This window comes from Anser anser (assembly GCF_964211835.1).
Source record: "Anser anser genome assembly, chromosome: 3".
NCBI lineage: Eukaryota > Metazoa > Chordata > Aves > Anseriformes > Anatidae > Anser > Anser anser.
Genome location: NC_139722.1, coordinates 69,440,729 through 69,458,910, shown reverse-complemented (window position 1 = coordinate 69,458,910; position 18,182 = coordinate 69,440,729). Strand labels below are relative to the sequence as shown.

Here is an 18,182-nt window from a genome sequence, read left to right as displayed (position 1 = left end):
CACACGGGGATTTGGCAAGATGTTTCATAATGTGCAGTTTATAATGTGTCTTTCTCCTTTGCTGCATGGTTGCCAGCACTTTACTGGTGTGCATTGATGATGCCTTTTGGACTTCCTAGCTCTGCCAGTTTGAGAGGGAGCTGGCTCTGCAATTATACTGCTTTTGGCTGTGGAAAAAGTTAGTCTGAAGAACTCATGTCTTGTTAGTCACCTAAAAAGAAATATCTAGTTCATCTTTGATACTATCATGTGGCAGTGTGTTTCTGTCATTACCCAGATATCAGAGGAGACATTTCTCTGCTTTATTGTGAGCTTTGTTTTGTGCTTTTTTTTTTCTTTTTCCTGACTGCTGTCATCTCTCTCAGATGATAATAAACATTTCAGGAACACAAATCTGGCCTCTTAGACTGTGCGTTTTTCCTACTGGCTTCTCTCTCTGTCCTTGAAGGCTGCAGTTCCCCCACCACTTCTTCTCTAAGTACTTAATTTTCTTGGTGTCCAGCTTTAATTTTGTGTAGCACATGTTCCTTACTTGAAAATCCAAGTTAAAATATTTCATGCTACTTCATTTTAACCTTGCACTATACTAAGTGGAGTAAGAAGAGATGTAACCCTACCTGAAATAAACCACGTGTGTCTGTGGTGGGACTCTCCTATTACTTTCCCCTCTCTCTCTCCCCCCCCCCAGTAAATCAGTCTGGAAAGCAAAATGGTTACTTTTACACAGAATAACAATATCACTATGAGCTCTTAGGGCTGTGGTGACAGCCCAAGTCAGCTGCAGCTTTGGGTTGGATGTGCCCAGGCACTTGAGCAATCCTTGTTTACTCTGGTTTTACAGAACCAGCTTTCATTTTCTGTTTCTGTGTTTTGGCGGATTATTTGGAGGAGGGGAGAGGTTTGCACAGCCCAAGGCGAATACTCTTCAGACCAAATTAACCACTAGTTTCCTCACAGCACTCACAGAATATCTGGTGAGAACATATTCTGCCATTTCACATGTACCCGTCAAGACAAGTGAAAAACTGTTAGCTTGAAAATTAAATGGGATGCACAGGTAGTTACTACTTGACGTGGTAGTAATGAGCAGTGCTTACACACATGCAAGCTGTCCCTGACTCTTCCGTTGCTTACCACTTCTTGACATATATTCCATCTTTGTTACTGATACACATTATATGCCTGATGGCTTCTTGCATGCATGTTACTTTATCATGTGTCAATCATGTCATTACCTCTGAATCATCTAAAATGACTGCAGGATCCTAATGTAAAATCTGTATGCAGATTCACGTAACCTGCTTAATTGTGTGGTTACTGCCTGGTCATTCACAAATCCATCAAACGCTTGGATTGGTGTGTTACAAAGAACAATCATGAACAAGCAGATAAAATGTTCCATTCCAATTGTGAATGTCTTTCTTTTGAAGTAGTGCATGAAATTAAAATGTTAACCTTGGCTTTTAATCAGTGATGGCGGTTTCTTAGCTATGAAAAGAAATGCTAATAAAATCACAAAAACATAGTAGTCAGGCAAAAAACGGTGTATATCCAACTGCAAATAAATTATTTTAATTTCATTATGGTGGTGTTGGTGGCATCAGACAAACAGATGATTCAGTAAGATTAAGCCTTTTAAAGAAAAGAACAGGCACATGTTCACCTGCATGCCTGCTTTCAACTATCTAAATACACGTTCTGCATTGAAAATATTGTAACGCCCAGGGAGCACCATACAGGGTAGGCACTGTTCATCAGCTATAAAATTCATCCAGTTCATGAACTAGATTTGTACATTTGTCATTTTGGATAAAGAGAGAAAATACATTTCCAGATAATCTTTACTCACAACTTTCTTTCGAGAAGCTTAGTATAGTTCTTTGCTTTCACAATTTCACTGAAGTGAGCCCACACTGTAGCTGATATTACACTTCAAGGAATCTGGGTTTGTTTCTGTGATGGCAGATTGAGGGATTCTTTTCTGCTTGGTTTGAATTCTTTTCTTAGGGTTGTAGTGTGCAACGTAAAATTTCCAGTAATATTATATTTAGCCAACTCGTTAGAACTGATTGAAATCTTTAAGATGTGGTAATTGAAATATATTTAGAGATTAGTGTACGAGCTGCAGATGTTTCTTTATAAACACGGTCAGAGCTGAGAACAGTTGTGTTAGTGGGCAGTTTATATCCTCTTCTGCAATGCGTAGCTTCATAATACTTGTGAAAGAGTTGCAGACAAAACTTTCTGCTGTAACAGAGTGGTGCTCTTCTTGAACTGAAGCTCTTTTTTGTTGTTGTGGACAAATAGCTAATACATATAACATAAGCTATTGCATTCTCTCTGTAGGAGCAACGTGCTCTGTTTAATAAATAAATAAATAAATAAATTGAATACCAGGGAATGAACCCAAAGGAGTCTGGCTAGTTCCTTGTCACTGGCCATTACCCTATTTATCCTATACTGCCCAGCTTACACTAAGAGGAAATTTGAAATCATTTCCTTGGGAGCTATCTGTAGATAGCACTGGTCAGAATAAGAATTATTTAAATGCAGACAAGCTTGCCAGGAGGAAGAACTATTTAAAAAAAAAAAAAAAAGTGTTATTTGCCCAGTGAGGAGAATTTATGAACCCAACCCACTCTGCAAAAGTACAGTCTGTTAAGGACCCTTGTGAGCTCTAGGGCTTCCTCTAATGAAATCAGCAGCAGCAGGTGTCTGCTCTTACTGTGCCAGCACTGCTTTGGGAATCTGGGTTGATGGGGGAGGCGGTGTTTTTCCTCAGTTGGCTCTGACTTAGTAAGGCCATGGCTGTCCACAATTGCAGATATATTCTTGCACTTGTCTCCTCTTCAAAATTGGCAGAGCATCAGAGCAATTGCAATACACAGCACAGGTATTTTTCCACCCTGAGAGCTTTTCTGAATGCAGAAGGAATCCCAGAGCTCAGTCTGTGAGCATCTACACAGCCATAAAGAAGCAAGCCCTTGAGAAGGACACCAAAACTGGTGTCGTAAAATTGAGAAATGTTTGTTGGATGTTTTCATCTTAATTCATTCAGATATGAATAGAAGTTGTCTGAAGATCTTTCCTTTGTGCCCACAAAACTGATCCTATGAAAGAAAAAGCTGACTTGCTTTAGTCTCATTCCACAGTATTGCATATCGGGGTTTCAGTCAGCAGCAATTACTGTGATAATGTAGAACTTGAAGTCCGTATCAGACGGGAATATGCGTTCAGATTTCTGTTTCCCTCCTGGTGTGGATACACAGATAACAAATGTTTATTTGTGCCACATGCATCTTCCATTCTTGTATATTATGGTTAAGGCAGAAATATCCAGTTTCACTAAAACACTGCAAGTAAGTTTTAGATTATATTTCTGTTTCTTTTCTTCTTTAACGACTTCTCGTTTCAACCTATAACTTCTTTATCTTTCTCGTTTCAGAAGCCTGGAAATTAAGAGCTGCAGCTTTCCTATTTCCTGCAAATAGGAGACAAAAATGAATTTGAAGTATTCCTGTTATGTGTCTCTGGAGGAATGTCAAGATAGACCAAAGAGCAAAAGTTTACTCTTTCTTCAAACTAGTTTTTTATGATGAAATATAGCTGTGAGGTTAAAAAAAAAAAAAGGAAAAGAAAAGAAAGGACAAGCTAAATGTTTCTCACTGTAGTGCAGAAAGCTCTCTGCAGGGTCTTATACTTGTTTGTGGATAAACTGACATTGAAAAAAAGTGGAATTTTTGCCTTCAGAGTTTTCATCATTTCTCAAAGGAGTTAACAGAACTATTTCCCTTATCCTTGGCCATCTAAAAACTTACGCAAACATGATTATGCTGTGTGATTGAGCCTGTTTCTCTCAAAAAAATACACTTTGGCTCCTGGCATTCAGGAGCTGAAACTATACACAGATTAACTGCACATTTTTGAGTTATCATCAAGTGTTGCTCTGGATGCATTTGGGCAATAGCCAAGCTTCAAGCAAGGAAGATATTAAGTAGAGAAAGAACAGAGCATGTATTTTGTGAAGCGTTTCTAATATATAATTTGTTTCCTTGGTGGGCAAATATCTTCTGAAACACTTCAGCCAGAGCTGTCTCATATCCATAGGTCTCTGTGTATCCGAAGCATATGTTAGAGGCTGTCCAGCTGACGATGTGCTTGTTGTGGTGGAGCTGGTTGTTCAGAGAGGGCATTGCTCCATCAGAAGCCCTGTTATGCTCCAGTTCCTGGCTAATGAAGCCTCCTGCTGTTCTGGCTCCAGACCTAGAGGCTCTGTGCCCTGTCCCTGGCAGCGTACGACGCCCGGGAATGAGAGAAGAATGCCCATCACGCGAGGATGCGACAGGGCAGGACTTTGCTGTGCAGTTTTGAGCCACCTTGTAAAGCTGGAATGTGTTTTATATTTGGAGTGGCTACTCAAACAAGTCAAATCCTCAGCAGTGTGCGTTAATTTACCTCTGTAACTTATCTTTTCCAGTTTCCCAAATCTGCAGCAAAACGTGCCTTAAGCTTTGGATACTGTGTTTAGCTTTTCAAGCTGCTGCTCCTCAGGAAACTCTCACTGACAGACTGTTGGTTCCCTCAATAACAAAAAATGCGGCAGAACAATAGGTTTAATCGAGACAATAGGCCATTGGTTTTTTTAAGGTAAAAAGCAGCGAAATAATGATGAGGGAGTTTATTTTCCTGGTGACGTTTTCCATCCTGTTGCTTTGCTCCGCTTACGCACATCTGTATGTTATGGGCCGATACAATGCCGTTTGGGTTCCCTTTTGCACAGCCACCTTTGGAGCCTGAGTTGCAGCACAGTTCCTGAGATAATTGAGGGGTTTGTTTGGGTTTTTAAAATCATGCTTGGTTATTTATAAACCCCAAACTGTAATTATGGACCAAAGAACAAACTGGGGGCAATTAAAGTAATTATCTGTGCCTTCCCTGGAGTAGCACGGAAATGTCTGCTGACTGCATTTCAGAACGGCTCTGTTCATAGCATTGTCTCCCAGCACCAGAGGGATCGCTGCGATGGTAAACAAAAAAAAATAAAGCTATCTGATACTCTAGCCTGATTAGGTGATAGAGCTCATAACACTGTGGATGCTTTAATTTAACTGAGGAGAAGGACAAACCTGCGAAGTAGAAAGCAAAATTCACATATGGATTTCACAGCTCCTGCGGACAGAGAGTTCTGGTATTTTCTATTAAACTGTGCCCCAGAATACAACCCCACTATTCGTATACACAACTGTGTTGTAATTTAGTCCCATGCACACCCAGATACATAGCCTGGAAAAACCCAAAGACTTCTGGAAAGAAATAAGAGTGGTTTCCAGGCATAGTTTTCCTATAGTTCCAGCAGTTCTTTCAAGATATATAAACGAGGTTTTCCCTGTCTTGCCCAGTGAAATTCAGAAAACCATAACCTTGCCTTACTCGGGGTCACCGTGGCTTCCCCACTGCTGTGTGGGACTTATCTGATGGGATCGTGCAGTGTGGGCTGCTAAAGATGACACTGGCTGTCCGCTTGTGGAGCATCCTTACGTGTGTTTACTGTCCCTTCAGGCCACGCACACTGGGGCTGTTTTTCTGACCCATAGGTCTCTCCCTAAAACACCGTTCCAGCTCTGTTCGTTTAGAGTTAAGAAACATCCAGTAATTTTTCTACTGTTACATGCCTAGGATTTGTTACGTTATTTTGATAGCTTCAATAATTGAAGGAAAGCTGGAATGACTCTCTTTTATTTCATCCTAGCTTTTTTTCCCCTTCTAGTTAACTATCTGCAAAATCCCTCGAGCTATTCCATTTTTTTGGCTCTTAATTTTATATTTTAGCAGAAGATTTGTTAAGCGTAATCCACGCTGGCCTGCAGGTTCTGCCTCGCAGTCTGCAGGGATTGAGTTATTGGCTATCGGCTGAGCTGCAGAAACAGTCACAGTGCCTTCCCTTGGGCCGCCCTATTTCTGAGGCCAAATGCCTTCATCCAGAAGGGTTTAAAATGAAATTTTTGCAAGGTAAGTGGTATTGCTAGGTGTGTCACTTGTTGCTGCACAGCTGGGCTTGCAGATGTGGGGCTCCCGCCTTTGCGTCGGCTCTGAGCAATTTTGCAGCATTGCAGACCTGCAGCTTTGCAGGGTAGTTTGCCTATAGCACGTTAAAAACCACACGGGTGTTTGTTGTCAGGTCTGCTTTTTGTAGGCACTGAGTATTTTGTTATTGCTGCTGCTGGAAACTAATGAGATTGAAATAGTTCAGACTGATTAAAACAGGTTTCTTGGTTTGTACTTTAAAATTAAAAGCTCTGGGTTTTCAGTTGCTGTAAACGTAAAAATAAAGAATGTGTGCTGATGTTCAGTTTGCAGAAGTGGCTCCTGTCTCAAGTCTGATTTCGTCAACAGAGAACATCCATTAGTTAATATTTTTCTTACCCACCATCCTGTCTACTTACATAGCAACCTATTCTCTTCTCTTGAGTCACTTGGTCTTGTCCTGCCCCCAGCTCCAGCCGAACATGACCACAGCAAGGCAGGAGGGAGCTCAGCAGCATCGTGGTCGAGTGCCAGAAGCGAGCAAGGCGCGGGGCTCTCTCCGGGTTCCCTCAGTGACCAGAGCAGTCGGCAGAGCCAAGCCAGCCCCGAGGAGCCAGGAAGGCGTTTTGTTGCTGGCTGTTGCCGCAAGGGGCTGTGCACAGGAGGGCTCCCCACCTCTTCTCTCTCGGTGCAGCCCTTTTGAAGTTGGTTTGTGTTTGGAGGGAAGGACACACCAGACTAACATCCTGTCCTGGTCCCAAAATATCTTGCTGTTGCCTTTGGTCCTTGGCGTGAAAGGCTGGATCCGATGCAAGGGTCAGTTGGACGCTTTCCACTTCTCAGCTGGCAGCTGGATTTGTGTGGAGCAGCATCAGGTATGGGAACATGCATCCGTGAGCTCCTCGGGGTGGGACTGAAATACAAGAAATGCAAAAGCTTCAGGGACTGTAGATGTTAACTTGACTGGATCATAACACAGCAGCAAGCAGCCCAGGAGCAGGAAGAAATAAAATGGGGAAGCGAGATGAGTTGGAGGCAGTGGAAGGAAATCAGGCATACATGACATTGCTTCTGTTTTCTCAATAGCAAGACGAAGTCATTTGGACTAGCACTGGGTTTTTAACTTGTCCACACGTGTGGTCATAATAATAGTTCCCTTCTCCATGCACGTGCGTGTAACATTAAATATACACGAGCATGCATGAGGGCATATGTATTTGTGCATGTAGTTTTTATGTAAAACCTTGAATATTTACTTCCCAAGTAAAATTTTTGACTTGAAACCTTTGAGCAATGATTGGAAAGAGCCAGACCACTACATGCCAGTGTAGGCTGAACTGAACAAGGCCTTGAGGAACTCCCCAAGTCAACCCCACTTTGTGCTGGGGATTGGACCTGCTGACATCCAGGTCCCTTCCCAGTTAAGCTGTTCTGTTTTCCTACTGTGATGCTTGTAGGAAAGGTGAGCAATGGGGAAGCATGCATAGCTGCAGAGCATGTGTATAGAGATCATAGGGACTTTCGTTCGTAGAGCAGAGTACTATTTAAAAAGAGGATGTGTCAAACACAAGTCACAATTACTTTTTTAATGTCAATATCCGGTCACAAAGTTAGTTAGGTTCTTAATGCCAGAGAAAATATTCAGCTTTTCAGGACACAGCCTGTTGGTTTCCCATAACACAGCATCTACACATTCCTATCGCATACACAGTGAATATTCTCCAGAAAAAGAAAAAAATAATAATTATGGCTGTATTTGTACCAAATATGTGTTACATAGATGAAATGTAACTATGCCGCCATATGAATTCCAGGAGTTTTATTCCAGTTCCATCTTTGCCAAAAGTCTTGAGGGGAAATGTGAGAGGAGGGAGGAGAGCCTGATGTATGACTTGTGGCAGCAGACCAGCTCCTACGCAGCTTTTGGCCAGCCAACGTCTCTGCAAGGAGACGCCGTCCCTGTGTTCGATGGATCCCTGCTTACACTGTTGCACACATTCCCGTCCCACTCAGCTGGAGCATGTGTCACCTCGGTGCCTCCTCTGCAGTCAAAAAATAGTGTTTGCCAACCTGCTTTTGCAGGTGTCTGGGGTAAGCAGGCTCCCGGGGACTGCAGCAGGTGAGGAAGCACCGATGCCAGCAGATCGCAGCCCGGCGTTGGGCACTGCGGGTGTTTTGTCAGCAGCGGGAGTGTGAGAGGCTTTCTGACCCCATCCCTTCCTTCCTGCAGCACCTGAGAGCCTCAGATGGCTGTTTGCGTGGTTACAGTGGGCAGTTCAGAAGGCAAACCCCTGCTGGCAGCAGGGAACTGCCAAACCAGAGCTTGGGGACAGTAAGTGTCAGCGGGGCAGGGCTGATGGCTGCTGGGGGCAGTGGCCTCTTCAGCCACCACGGCTGGCACTAGAGACTGTGACGTTAGCCTAAGGTATCCGCTTAATGAACTGAGCCCTTTGCGTTGTTTCCATACAGTGATGGGTTTTGTCTCCATTATCATCCAACCACCAAAATTCAGCACCAGATAGGAGTGCCTGGCAAAAGCTTGTGCTGGGATGGAAGCATGGAGCCAGCCCTGCTTCATCCTGGGTCTAATTCCAGCGCTGAGACTACGGGGAGTCAGAGAGACTTTGTCAGATCCCACTTTGTTGGTAATAGCCAAGTATGCAAGTCAGTTATTTAATTCTTAGTAATGAGTGGAAAATGGGAAAGAATAAATAAATTAAGAAAGATAATGAGGTAATGAAAATGGCAAATAAAGGAACAAAGTGCACAAGCTATTTTTATTTTTTTGGGGGGAGGGGGGAGGAACAAAACTGTATGAAAGCAGCACACGTAAATCAAGATGAGTCTGAGAAGTGATTTCACTAAGTCGCATTTCAAAAATTAATTTTAGTAGAGTGGTATATAACCTGCTACCAACAGTTTTGAAGAAGGCTATGCCAGTAAGTTTATCTGCAAATACATACTGAAAAGAGGAAAAATACTCACAGCACCAACAAAGCTTACCATTGATAATAATTTGTTATTTAAAAGGGATGCTACACTAGGACAATGTAATCAAGTCATGCTAGGAAATAGAAAATGAGATGATTAACAAGTGAAAGAGAAGACGAAACAAAACAAAAGCAAAGGAAAGTTAATCTAGAACACCCTCTGAAGGAAGGATACACCTGGAAAGTGAGCGCTGTTGGAGAAGACCCAGAGCCAATGCTTCAGTTCACATCCAGGTGCTGTTTCCCATAAGTTCTTCCTCACAGTTTTGGCTACCAGGTCATCCTGAACCTTTCAGTCGTGCAGCTGAAACCTGCCTGGAGGCTGTATGGACAACCTGCAGTTATCAAACTGAAAGCACCATGAGCCATTTGAAGAGCAGATGATCTGCACCCTTCAGACATGGCCAGCAGAGCTGTCAGCCCACCACCATGCTGGGCACTGAAGAGCACTCACATAGAGAAAGGTTCCCTGAAGTAGTGCCTTTCTGCTGGTGCTGTTTTTCTCCCTTTAAGAGCTGACAAAAAAAAAAAAAAAAAAAAAAAACACCTTCACTCTCTCCCAGTAAGAGAGGATCCCATCAAATCCATTTGTAGCTTTCTGGATGGATCCATACCTCACACATTGCTGATGCTCTTTTCCACTGCTGCAAGTGGTAGGAAGCCGGGAAAAAAAAAATCTGACAGGAGAATACACTGCTTAATCCTATATTTGGGATGACAAAGTGAACCTGCAGGGCCACATCCAAACATTTATAGAAACAAGCCTGGATGCACAAGAGCAATTAGGCTCGCATACTTGGGAAAGCACATTTGAGGAGGACCTTTCCAGCCCGTAATTCCTGTGACACTGCTATGGTGCCCAGATGCACAGGGAGACATGCTGGGAGAGCCATCCCTTATTTAGTGCATCTGAGATGGAAGCCTTCCAAGTAACCATTTACTTTTGAACGTAAACTTGAATCTTAAATTTAGCAGCGTTTCACCTTTTGACCTCGAATTTCACATTGCCTCAACCAGCCTGACTTGAGCCTGAGCAGCCACAGAAATGTTTACAGCCATTCCCTGTAGCGAGACTGAAGAAAGCCTCGCCTGCATCTCCAAACCAATGCCTTGGGACTGCTCAAATGCGATCAGCATTGGAGCCAGTTACACTGCAGCTCCCTGGTGTCAGACCTTGGGCGAGCTCCTCCCTGCCAGAGGGCCACCAGGTCCCCGGGGGCCAGCACACCCTCCCTGTGCACTGCGCTCCACAAACAGAGCAAATCCTGCTCCCCAGATCCCAGCAGAGGCCAAAGATGCAGGTCTAGTATGTGCAGAGACATACACAGACTTGATTACCCACCGAGTAAGTGGGTGGCCAGCAGAATTTACAAAAGTACAGCTACCGACACGAACTGGCTCAGCAGTTCAGTTTTGTGCAGCCTCATAACAGATATGATCAGTTTTACATCTGGGCTTTTCCTCACGTCTAAGGAGAAATCGTGAGGTTGTGCCAGAAACTTGTAGGTGTTACGCAAGCAGGTGGGGAGGATTCCCCCTGCCCACGTCCACCACGACCCACTTGCCTTCGCATCCCGATACTGGTCGTGAATAATCAAAGTTTGCATAAACATGGCACATATCCTTGCAACACAGTTATTGCATTAAGGAAATACCAGCGAAAAAACGTTAGCATGCTAAATATCAGCTAGTTCATTACTACAAAGTGAGATGCTTTCCCTCTTCAGCCATACATTAATTCAACAAATATTGTATTTTACCTATTGTTCTTCCTGTTGTGGTTATGTAATTAAATGTTATACAACTGCTAAAAGTGGAAAAGCCTTATACATGCCAAAAAGAGACACAAGTTGTTACAAGATCTATATAAAAGAGATATTTTACCAAGATCTGTTTGCACCAAATTGGTTCTTGTTGACGTAAACAGGACTTGCAACAGAAAAGAAAAAAAAAGTTATTAGCTGTGCATTCCCTCTCCTCCGTTGGATGCCTGTGCAATGTTGCAGATACATTCTCTAGTGTGTTAATATTTGGGTAGCTCCAGATAAAATTTATTTATTTATTTTTCAATAGAGGTGAAGATTCCCATATAGACTCAACCGGTTAGAAGTCTGTGTTTGTTCAAAGAAAAATGTTATTTTAAAATGATTTTAACATTCGAATGTGTCATTCAGGTCTGGTACAGATGCTGCCACTGAACGCAGCAGCTGTAGAAGAACTACCTAGAACCACGGAGGAAGAAAAGGCTCTCTGGAAGTCACCAAGTACAACTACATGCTCAGATTTTTCCTTACTAGTAAGTGAAATTTCTTCAAATACGCTTGGACTTTCACAAGGAGCTAGGTAACATATCATATGTCTGCTTACCAGCTGTAAGCGAGAAGGCTCGCCTGCTCACGTGAAGGAGTGCTGGAAAACCAAAGCCTTGCTGCAAAGCCGTGACTGCCAGAGTCAACACAAGCAAGTAATCCAGCTGCTCCGACTCGACCACAGAAGCATTACGGCCATTTCCCTACCACCTCTCAAAGGCGCGATATTCAGACAACCGACCCGATCATTCTTTTAAATGGGCTGTCATAATCCAAATGGCATCCTGAAGATTGTAAGAGCACGGATTCAGTCTTTTATTGCAAACCACCATAGGGGAAAAAGAAAAAAAAAAAAAGGAGGAAAAAAAGGAAAACAAGCGTAAGCACATGAAAGGACCAGCTCCCAGTCCCCTCCCAGTCCCCTCCCAGTGCCCTCGTTTCCCTGGCAGGAGCGGTGCCTGGCTGGGGCAGCTGCTCTCTGCCCCGCCACCAGCTCCTGTGGGTTAGCATGGTTTTCTTCTCGCCAGACCCTCAGGGCCACCAACCTACCTGAACGCTGCTGCTTCGCTCACGAGGGGTGGCCAGAGCCAGCAGGACACCCCGGCCCTCCCACCTGCCCCACCACCAGCAGCACGCACCCTTCCCAGCAATTCTACCCAGGCTTGTAATTCTGCTGTTACGTTTTAAAACCAGGAATCTGACTAAGTTTGTAAATCAGTTGTGAGACAAGACAATATTTATAAAACCCTAAATTGCTTCAATTCCACATGTAAGAGCCCTGAAAATGGCTCATAACAAATGCACAGGAGGTAATCCAGCTGGCCCTTACTGCATGTCGGTGATAGAAAATGCTCAAAAACTGACTCCATTGATTGTTTTATAACCTGCACAGATCAAGAAACTACACAAATCTGGCTCAGAGGAGAGACCTAAGCTCAGGACCTCAAAGCCACTCTAATTCTTGAATCCCATCAACTTTATTTTTGAGAAATTGGGTCTTACGTGCAATAACAGGTAAAGTTGTCCTTCCAAGTTTACACAAGGTATAGGAAAAGTGTTTCCAGCCATTCATTGCCCACAGTGAGCAATTGCTGCCCATTGCTCCTTTCTGGCAGAAGAAAACGAGGACTTCTTTCACAGGGCCTTGGAGAGATGCTAAGTAACTACCGTTTCTGACACCACTAAGAGAAATCAATGCTGGTATCACTTTTCCAGTCACTGCCAGTTTTCCCTACACCAGAAGCCTAGAAGGGCCAGCCCCAGGGAGGCCGCCGGGTCACCTCCCAGGCGCCCCATGCTGTTGTCATCCCTCTCCACGTTTGTGGGAGGGAGCCAGCTCCTTGGCTGGGTATGACAGGCAAGGACATCAAATGTATAAAAGAGTAATTTAGAAACCGTGTTTCAGTCCGAATGATTTAATCACACAAGTAGGCGTAATTGGAAATCTCCTGCCCCTGACCAATGTGTTGATACAGTTAGGGCAGCATGCAATAACTCCTCAGTGCTCCGGATAAATACTCCCTGACATTTCAAGAGCCCAAGTGGAGAGAAATGCCTTGGCTGCCTCTGGTGAAGGGTTCAGAAGTTGTTTTCTAAAGAGAGGTCAGATTGCCTGTGCACCAGTGGGTGTGCAGCGCTTGCAGCTGTAAGCACATGCTTGTGCCTTTCATTCAGGCGGCTGGAGAGCTGTGCTGCTGCTACTACTACAGAAAATGCCACTATGTACAAGCTGTGCACAAAAAGGGGAAGGAGAATGTGGATACAACATGGAACTAAGCCTCAAAAATGCTGTTTATGTTGTTGCTTCAGGTATCATCTGTAGTTCTGCTCACTGCAAAGTGTTGCTAGAGCACTGCCGCTAGTTTGTGAACTGTTAAAAAGAGGAGGCGTGAGAAGGAAAATATTTTAATCTTAATCAGGATCCTGAATTTATTGCAGCTCCGTCTAGCAACCATGAAAAACGTCTTACCATACAGTTACTGTTCATGGACCTGAGTGACTAAGGAGGCGGAAGAGCAAAGAATTGGGCCCAGGGGATCTGCTGGAAGAGACAAATGGTATTTAGATCTGTTTGGTGAAAAAGACACAATATTTCCACTGTCATTCTGACTCACATCTGAATTTTTCCTGACCTTGAAAGTTGCTCCCTCACACTGCCCGTGTCCCTGGGCTCTGTGTAAGGCTGAAGCTGGACATCCACCTCCAGACAAGAAAGCAGATTGAAAGCAGGCTGGGGCTTGGCGAACTCCTCATTGCCACCAGTGCTACCTCCAGCAGGTCCTGCTGCTCCGCCCGTGGTCCTGCCACTGCTTGTCCGCTTGCTTGTCCCACTGCTTGTCCGCTGCCTAGGAAAAATCAATGCTGGCATCACTTTTCCAATTACTGCCAATTTTCCCCAATTTTCTTTAATTTGCTGACTACTTACTGGATAACAATTTAGGAGATGGGAGAAAAAAATAAAATACTAGCTCAAAATTTCAAAAATTCTTCAGCAGAGGTGATTTTATTTTGCATCCAATATTGTGCAGTTTGAGGACAGTGGGGGAGAAGCTCCCATGGATGCAGGCAGTATGACGAGTGCTGTCTTCGATGGGAGCAGAGGCATTCTGTCCTACAGGGTTTTCTGCATATTTTTTTTTCCTGATTTTTCAGTTCTATAAAAATAGTCAATTATACAATACTCCAGGGCTGGCTCAAAACTATTTCAAATATTGTGGCAAATTACCAAATATGTGTGCAAGTCTTGAAAATCAGAAATCAAACATTCATTTTTAAGCATTTTAAATAAGAAATAGTATGTTTAAAGGCAATAGTCTTTTGGATAAAAACAGTTGCATTTCAACATCAAAAGCTGTTGAAAGGCAAAGGTTAATTGGAATTTTAGCTGCCATATTCATAGCAAAATAAAAATATTGAGAGATGAGTTACATGGATCTTTTCTATATTAGCCTAATCCCTGTAAGAAAAGTGGCTTGAACACACCCTAGATTTTATCTAAAATCTTTTACCACTGCCTCAAAATCACCTCTCTCCTGGTTCAAAGCCTATCGACCAGTTACGAGACCTTCCACTGCCACCAGCCCAGCCTCACGGGGACCTGGGGCAGAGAGGAAGATGGGACTACAGAGAAGTTGTTTAAAGATAAAATCACAGGAAAGGTTACCAGGAATGAGGGTTTTTCGTCTGAATGTAAAGGTTGTTGGCGACGATCGGTATGGTGACAACTCATCGCCTTTCATCCCCCTGCTCAGGTTTTTGACCCAAATCCCATTTGAGTTCTTGGTTTGTGCTTTGATAAGACGTACAAACTGATAAAAGACTCGAGTCGATTTTACACTGCTGAACCAATGCTCTAGGAGAAGATAAAAAGATATTTTTTTTGCTGAAAGCTGGGAATGATTCCTTCACAACTGAAATCTCAGTCACTGCCGCTAGCTACAAGGTTTTTGTCTTCATTATGGGAGGTACGTAAGAAGCATCCGCTCTTATGCTGCCAGTACTGAATGTCTGAAGGCTTTTGATTAAGAGAACAGACTTGATTCAAGCAAAATGCATGTGGGAGAGAAGACAAGACATTTCAAAAATTTGTTTTTCAAGTTGAAAAATGGGAAGAAATTGATGTTTAAATGTTCATTTCAAAGTGGGCGAAAAGTTTTGTCAGTTTTTTATAATATCTACAGGAAAATAGTAGAAGTATTTGGATTCTTCTCACTTTTTGAGTACTTAGAAGAACTTTTTACTGTGTGACATCAGTTGGCAAATGATTGAATGAAATTAGAGAGAGGAAAATAAAATTTTGAAATGAAACAAAGTTTTCTGTTAGGGCTCTTGTACTTTAATTTTGATTTTTCTATCAAAACCAAGGAGGACTGAAACTCCCCACAAAACCCCAAACCTTTTCCTCAGAAAGGGCAAGAGCAGGGCTCCTGGGGCTCCTGTGGAGCTGTGGGCAGCGCGGCGGGAGGGCGGCTCCTGGGTCAGGCGGGTGGCCTGGGAGCTTTTTGGGCAGGGCACTTGGCGGGAGATACATGGGAGCAGAGCAAGCTGATGGTGTTTCAGGTTCTTCTTCCTGTGCCATATTTCCCACAAGGTGGCTTCAACTTTTGGTCCAGCAGCTGCTGCACTACAGCCTCCGGATGCCCACCCAGCCCTCAGGTGCTCCCACTCCTGTCTTCCCTCACTGCACATCTGACATAAATAAAGACAATGAGATTTTTGCTGCAGGCTGCAGGAAGGTCCTGTTGCAGAGCTGTTCTGCCATCTTTGAGTGATCAGAGTTTATAAAAAGAAAAAAATCAAACTTCTCCTCCCTGCCATGCTTGATGAGATCTGATTTGCAACCAAATCAATAACAAAAGTCCTGCTCTTTTCAGTGGAGCCAGGGTTTAACCAAAAATATTACCCAAACTTTAATTTAAGAACTTAACCCAGTAACTCCCAAAGCACTGCCATTCACTGGTCAGAGGTACACAAAATGTTGCAAAACCCCATCCCTTGGGTGGTTTAATGAACACGATCCACCTACTCCAGTCAGGCTCTGAAGACCCCAAAGGGCTTTTTCCCTTGTTGCGCTGATATCTCCTAGCTGCGATGCTCCTGTCTTGTGTCAGTAAAACGTCTGCTCTTTGAACCTACAAGTTTCCACTGTTTACAGCTCCTAAAAGTCCTTTGCTAGCTGTACATTCTGTAAGTGATGCCGTCATATAAAGCCTGATTTGATGAGTATGATGTTCCTTTCCTCTGCCGTATTGGATTACAAACAATTATGCCTTTTGTCTAATGTAATATGAAACTATGGTCAAACAATTATTTACCCAGTGAGCACTCACACGGTATATGTATCTGCAGTATGGGATCTGAAGTTTAGATCAGTCTATGGCTTCCCAAAACTTGAGACAGAGAAAGGTAATGTAGTGTCATGAATAAGTGAGTTTAAGGGTCATCATTTTATCAGTAAATTAAATATATATATATAATGAACTAGAATATAAAGTAAATAAAGACTTTTAGCTCATTTCAGATAGTATATTTTCATTTGTGCCAAATATTTAAAGAAAATTTCCTAGGGAAGTTTTCAAAAATAATAAATAAAATCCTTGAAATTTTTCTAATTAAGGGGCTCCAAAACCCTAGTAATACAATTGAAACTACTGTTTGTTTTTCCCATCACTAGGTAGGAGAAAAAAGATAATTGGATGATTGTTCTTCCTCACAGCAAATATCCTAAGTGAACCTTCCCTCAGTCACTCAGCATTATTCTCCCTCTTCCCCCGCATTTCCTTACCACCACCAGACGTTGTCCAGTGAAGGGGCAGAAATGCAGATAAAATGGAAGATGTCTCATTTGCCTCTCTGGACAGACAGGAATTTATATCACTAATGTTCGTTCCGTTTTTGCACAGATACAAGTTCAGTACTTGAGCAAATACTGCAGACTTGGGTTTTGCAGGACGGGAATAGCTCACAGCAGCCGAACCGTGAGAGGACGAACGCTTTGCTGAGCAGGAGTTTTCATCATATTGCCGCGCTGCTTGACCTCCAAATGTGCCGACACGCTACAGTATCACTTAAACTGGGAAAGAATGTCTCTGTGCTATTGCCCGTGAGATTCACAAGGGTCCCATTACAGCCACGCAGTCCCTGTGTGCAATGGTCAAAAACAACAAGTATGTAAGATAACACAGTCTAACTTAAGGACCATCGCAGCCAATCAGTTAAACCGAGTATTTAAAGATAATATCAATGTCCATTTTCATCCAGGCCCACCCTTTACCTTTTAAATGCTGCCCATTGTGGTGTCAGCTTCACTCTCGCACAGTTACTGTGGCACTGAAAGAGAATGATGCACTAAAATTATCCTTTGTGGCCCTTGTTTTATTTCTATTTTCCGTTTAAATTATATTCTGCTAACCAATACGAGGGATGTCACTGGTTTTAAACATATGAAACCTAAAGACTTAAGCCAGGCTTGCAAGACAGATATCTTTTTACTTGATGAGCTGCAACAGCTGGAAACAAAAGGATTCTCAGCCCAGTCATTTGGCCTCCTCCTCGGCTTCATCAGCTGGAGAAACAAACCCAGCTCCTGAGCGAGGCACCTGGGCTGCTCGCAGGCCAGTGCAAAAGCTGCCACTTGCTTTTATAGGCTGCAAAGTGTCTGACATTTCCCCAGGGGAGGGCTGGCATAGCTGCTTCCTGTCTAGCAAGAAACAAAGGAAGGAAGGACCTTTTTCTGGAGGCGGTTAATCAGCATCGATCGGGGTGATGCTGCGCTGAGGAGCTCTACCAGAGAAGGAGGGTTTCCTGAGGGGCTGCAGGGAAGAACAAAGGCTGCCGCCGCACTCGCGCCCTGGCCCCAAGGAGTCAGGGTAGGCTTCCCCTTCCATTTCTCTCCAGGCCAACTTCTACACCCAGCTGTCGCAGTTTGGTATCAAACTGATATTTCTGTTTCTCCTGCACTGATCTCGGGAGGAAGGGCAGGGGAGGACCTGCCAGCGAGCAGCAGCCCCACGTCCTGCTGTACCTGGGCTGTGCCTCGGTGCTGGCCTGAGCTCCTGCTCCATGCACCAGCAGGACCACGCTCACCCTCAGGCCAAGGAGGCCAACCCCAGCACTGGGCACCATTGAACTTCCACTGAAGCCTTCACTATAAAATCTAAAATCCTCTGACAGGAGGAGGTGAAACTTAGACTGCCCTAGAACAATCCTGGCACTTCTGAGGCAGTTTAAATCTTATACTTTCAGAGCACCTTATCAATGGTGTTTTGTTTAATGACACACCTAAGGCACCCCCCCCCCCCCCCAAAAAAAAAAAAAATCCTGTTTTGCTATGTCAGAAAACAAGAAAAAAATAATAAAC

General features: G+C 43.6%; 1 protein-coding gene and 1 long non-coding RNA gene across 5 annotated transcripts in view; one reads left to right on the top strand and one right to left on the bottom strand.

Annotated features, from left to right (window-relative positions):
• The window catches only part of MTHFD1L (methylenetetrahydrofolate dehydrogenase (NADP+ dependent) 1 like), a 151,494-nt gene extending 147,844 nt beyond the window's left edge, over positions 1–3,650 (top strand). For all 4 annotated transcript variants that reach the window (XR_014581947.1, XR_014581948.1, XR_014581949.1 and 1 more), the window contains one exon: positions 3,446–3,650. The gene's annotated coding sequence lies outside the window, so the exon portion shown is untranslated. The remainder of the gene's footprint in view (positions 1–3,445) is intronic.
• Positions 3,651–5,201: 1,551 nt separating this feature from the next.
• LOC310896959 lies at positions 5,202–18,137 on the bottom strand. Its single transcript, XR_014581950.1, has 3 exons — positions 17,315–18,137; positions 17,097–17,152; positions 5,202–16,963 (listed from the first exon to the last, which is right to left on the bottom strand). It is a non-coding gene; the product is annotated as an uncharacterized lncRNA (long non-coding RNA).
• Positions 18,138–18,182: the final 45 nt, after the last annotated feature.